The sequence below is a fragment of the Garra rufa genome, chromosome 12, assembly GCF_049309525.1.
Source record: "Garra rufa chromosome 12, GarRuf1.0, whole genome shotgun sequence".
NCBI classification, from domain to species: Eukaryota; Metazoa; Chordata; class Actinopteri; order Cypriniformes; family Cyprinidae; genus Garra; species Garra rufa.
The window spans coordinates 39,215,381-39,220,823 of NC_133372.1; the positions used below are offsets into that span (position 1 = coordinate 39,215,381).

At 34.1% G+C, this 5,443-nt stretch overlaps 1 protein-coding gene across 1 annotated transcript in view; it reads right to left on the reverse strand.

Annotated features, from left to right (window-relative positions):
- Positions 1 to 5,069, reverse strand: part of ngfb (nerve growth factor b (beta polypeptide)) — a 32,251-nt gene extending 27,182 nt beyond the window's left edge. Inside the window, exon 1 of the mRNA XM_073852460.1 lies at positions 4,935 to 5,069. The gene's annotated coding sequence lies outside the window, so the exon portion shown is untranslated. The remainder of the gene's footprint in view (positions 1 to 4,934) is intronic.
- Positions 5,070 to 5,443: the final 374 nt, after the last annotated feature.

Genomic DNA, 5,443 nt, shown 5'->3' on the forward strand with positions numbered 1-5,443 from the left:
ATTTATTTCTGTGATGCAAAGCTGAATTTTTAGCATCTTTTCTATAGTCTTTACTCTTTAGTCACATGACCCTACAGAAATCATTCTAATATGCTGATTTGCTGCTCAAGAAACATTTATTACTGTTATCAATGCTTAAAAAAGTTGTGCTGCTTAATATTTTTATGGAAACCGATATACTTTTTTAGGATTCTTTAAAAGAAATATTTAAAAAATAGCTAAGTAAAAGTATTTGTCATTACTTTCAATAAATTTAAATCATCTTTGCTAAATTAAAGAACTCATTTCTTTAAAAAAAATAACAATAAGGTTCATTAGTTACTACTTAAGTTAACATGAACTAAGAATGAACAATACTTATTACAACATTTATTAATCTTAGTTTATATTAATTTCAGCATTTACTAATGCATTATTAAAATCACATGTTGCTCATTGTTTGTTCATGTTACACTCTTAAAAATAAAGGTGCTTCACAATGCCATAGAAGAATCTTTTTTGTCTAAATGGTTCCATAAAGAATCTTAAACATCTGAAAAACCTTTCTGTTTCACAAAAGGTTCTTTGTGGTGAAAGAAGGTTCTTCAGATTATGAAAAGGTAAGAAAGAGATGGTTCTTTAAAAAACCTTTGACTGAATGGTTCTTCTATGGCATCGCTGTGAAGAACCTTTTAAAGCACCTTTATTTTTAAGAGTGTTAATAGATTAACTAATGTTAACAAATTGTAAAGCGTTACCAAAAAAAAACTTACTGACCCCAAAGTTTTAACTTGGATACATACATTTTAAAAAGTACATATACCATTTTTGTTTCAGTGAATATCTAGTGAAAATCACTATAATCACTATTATTACTGTGATTTTTTTTAAAAAGCACCCGTTTGATCAAACCGCCCACCACTACTAGGAGTAAAGGGTTTGTCTTCCTCAGATATAATGGTTCACATAATTCCTTCCCTACAGGTGCATTCCACTGACATCATTAACACCGAACAAGACATGACACCGCAATTACAGCAACTACAGTATGAGCTTGTTATGTCAGGTTTGAGAGCTAAACTGCAAGGGAATTAGAAGTTCAAGTCCTTAAACACACAGCTCCCTGAAGCCAGAGACTCCACCAGGTTGAAAAGAGCAAGCGAGGCTGGCGCCGATCCAGGCCTGAGATAAAGGCCTGCAACACGTTTCAATAGTTTACAGAGCGCGGCATAAAAGGATGTGTCAGAGAATATTTCACGGGCAAACACCTGCATCTCTGGAAACTATTTGGAGGAGAAATGGTAAATATGCTGGATAGTTTACATCAAAAATCAGATTTAGAACGGTATGAGGACTGACGGCATACATTCAGACCGCTATTTATTGGAGTGCCTTTGAATTGAAACCACGTGTTAGGACACTCTGTCTCTGTTCTTCAAAGAGGAAGGAGACAGAAATTACCCTTGCCTGCTATAGTCTTTGCTGCTGATAACTCCCAAGAACACACATGAGTCCCATTTAGCACATGCTTGAAATTGATCATACCATAAACAAAGTTTTTTCCTTCGGTGGCTCTATTTCAAACACCTCTTGAAACCATTTTGACATGGCAAATCCAGCTGTTAATTTGTATTTAGTCTGAGCCCTGATTATCACCTCTCAGTTTTCACAGATTTTCTCGCCCATTTCTCTTGTTATTCTTCAGGTAATCCCTGGCTCAAAGAAGGAAGGCCCAGGGTCATCACCAATAACCCCCTCAAGGCTGACACCATAAACCTCTCTGAAAAGCCTCGGATGCTTGTGGGAAAGGGGGCAGGTGGACTAAAATCCCAGAGAGAGTGATGTCTTGTGAGGGTCCGTGGCAAGACAGCAAGTCAAGTTTCCCCCCTTTGTTCAGTTCTTGAATTTCAGGCCAAATGGAAATTTTTTCCTTTTGTGAGAATGTGTTGGCAGATGTTGAAATTTGAAAGTTACGGCCAATTTTAAAGTACCTGACGGGCCCCGATAAACATTTCAAAGCATACGGACAGAAGTTGGGAAGCAGATTTTGATTTTACAATGTGTACATATACATTGCAGCTAATTACGGTTGTCACTTGTCTTTAGAGTATTTCATTTCATTCTGTACAACTTAGAGTTCAATTTACAAAACTCACAGGCACATTTTATAACCTAATTTGGTCCTTTAAAAAAACCCCCACAAAATTATGAAAAATTATGAGAAGATTTATGAGAAGTAAATTAGTAAGAAGTAAAAAAAGAAAAAGAAAAAGAAAAAGAAAAAAAAAACATAATTAGACCAGTTTGATTTGAAGTCTTTCCTATGCTCAAGGTTACATTTATTTGTTCAAAAATACTGCAAAAACAGCGATATTGTGAAATATTATTACAATTTAAAATAACTGTTTCCTATTTTAAAATATATTTCATACTATTTGAAAAAATGGAATATTATTGCAATTTTTAATGTTTATATTTTCTTATCTTATGCCTAACAAGGCTGCATTTATTTAATCAAAAATGCAGTGTCACATGATACTTTACAAATCGTTATAATATTATAATAATTTTTGTGCAAACTGAGATTTTTTTTTTTTTTTTTCGGGATTCTTTGATGAATATGAGGTTTAAAAAAACAGCTTTTATTTGCCAGAAAATGATTGTAACAATTAAAAGTCTTTAGTATCACTTTAGGGTAATTGAATGCATCCCTGGTAGATAAAAGTATTCATTTCTTTTCAAAAATTCTAATAATAATAAATGAAATGTAAACAAAGAGTTCTAAAAATTAAGTTAGAATTGAAAGATGTAAACTCAGAATTCTAAGAAAAAGTGAGAATTCTATAATGTAAAATAAGAATTCTTAAAAAAATAGAATTGTGAGATACAAACTTAGAAAAGAGTCAAAATTCTGAAATGTAAACTAATAATTTAAATAAATAAAAAAATATAACTTCAAAATATATAGTCACTTTTTTAAATTCCATAGTGGAAAGAAGCTTCCATATTTGTTCAAAGCAACTTACAAATGAATGCAAAAGCACACATGAATGTTTTAAATAGTTCAGTGTCTCGTATACGTCTTGTGTAAAAAATAAAATTAATGTCGAAATTAAGAATATCTAGGACTAGGACAAAAATGACTGATGCTTAAAAATGCTTAATATTGGAGCCAATAATTGACAGGGTCGACAATCGGTTAACCCCTCATTTATATATATATAAATGAGGGGTTAATACCTGCCATCTATGTTTCTTGTTTACAACTTAGAAACTCCAAACTGTCAAATTTCGTACACACACAGAACAATAATTTACTTTTATTGCATTTAAATGCTGTTCTCACTTCCAAAGAGTGTGTGTATATGGCATGGTAGCCTTAAAAAGCCACTAGGCCACTAGTACAGATAACTTGGCTGTGAGCGGATCAGTTTCTCCTACCCAAACACTGTCCTTTCTAAAAGAGAAATGGCACAAGAACTTGGATCATCATTAAAGGGCAAAAGACAACCTGTTGTGTTCAAAGTTTGAAGCTGAAAGTGTGTCAGGTGTCTGGAGAACATCATGGTCCATGAACCTGGCTTTCTGTGGCAATTGACCCGAATAAACATCTGGCCAAACAGCGTGAAATGTAAGTTCGTTTACAGACTTACAGTAAATATTTAAAGGAATAGTTCACTCAAAAACGAACCTGACCTCATGACATTCCAAACCTCTGAGAAACACAAAAGATGATATTCAATATAATGAAAATAAGGAGCTGTCAAGCTCTAAAATGACAGAAATGAAGTAGTCCATACTGAATGACTAGTGCACTATACTAAAAAGTCTTCTAAAGTCATACAAAAGTTTAGTGCCAAGAACAGACAGAAATTTCAAATCATTCACTTGATATCTAATTATAAGTCAATATTGGCTTTCTCACACAACTTTAAATATAGCACACAAGCCTACTGGACTTTTATGATATTTTTATGGTGCTTTTCCTTTTTGAAGCTCACAAACCCCAGTTCCCATTCATTATATAAAGTACCTTTTCTGTTCCACAGAAGAAAGCACAGTTAAAAGGAGCTTGGAATGACATGAGAGTGAATAAATGAAGACCAAACTAGTCTTTTATAAAAACCTCATAATTTTACGCTTCAAAACTATTGTGCCTTTTTATGCCATTTTTATGTTATGGCATGTATGCAAGCTGCACCGTCCGTACAAAAAGTAAAATGTGCCTCACAAGAATGCTAATGTCAAAGGCTGCCTTTCATGGCTTCCATGTGTATACTGTACCACGCATATTATGCCTTGTAATGACTGGTACTCATGAATCAGTAATGGGTGATGTAGGTAACTGAGATGGCTGCAGTCACGTCTGCCTTACAACACAGAAAAAATGATGGTTAAAGAAAAGAAAACAGGAGAGCGCTGAAAGTTTGTGCACTTTGATGATATGAAAAATATGGAAAGTATGTCTGACCTGATGCTACATCCTCAGCAGTATATGACTGGAGGTAATATGAGTCATGTGTGAGTAGAGGTTTGTGCATGTGTGCTGCAGCTGAAAGAACTGCTATGGCCCGTATCGCAATGGTAACCTGATGATCCTGAAGTTTAAAGGGAGGGGAGACCCTTTAAGCCCCCCGAAGACAGGACTAATGGGATTGTTGTTTGCCCCGAAGACTACGCACTATGTTACTCCTATAGGTATTGTCATAAACTCTCTTATTACATGCATACTCTTTGGCTATAAATTCCACTTTTTTCTGCAAAAAGAGAAAAAATGATGCAAAAGAATAAAAACCAGGTCTGGGTTTTAAGCCTAAAACTTAAAAATGCACCAAGGTTAAATTAAAAATCAAGTTTGTTTTAGTCTTTTTTTATGGTCACAAAGTACTTCGTTTATGGGCACAACTTCACTTGTAAAGTATTAAAGGCATGCATGTGTTGTCAAACTGTCTTACCTCTCTCCTCCTCTTCTTTACTCTCTATCACTTCAGAAAGTTTATCAGATGATGCCTTATATTTCTGTTTTAATATTCCACTTTTGCTCCAATGCTTAATCCTGAATGGGGTAACTGAATGCTCTTGTCACCCAGTCCGAAGCAGCTCCTGTTGTTGAGAAATTGATTGCTGTGGTAGTTAGAGCCAGAAGTCCCCTGTCTTGGTGCCTCCTCTGTGGACGGGGAAGCCACAGGTCCTAAAACCTGACAGGTTCAAGCTTTTAGTTTACAATGGGAAGAAAAATATATATATTTTCACTTTTTAAAGGTATGGGAGCCTGTTTCTGCTACAAAATAAACAAATAAAAAGGTAAATGCAACTTATGTCTGAATTCTGACTTTTTTTTGCATTTCTAAGAAATTTATACTGGTAATTCTAAGAAAAAAAAGATTAAACCTGAAAAAATTCTGAGAAAAAAGTCAATGAGGTTTAAACTGGCAATTCAAAAAAAAAAAAAGTCACAATTATG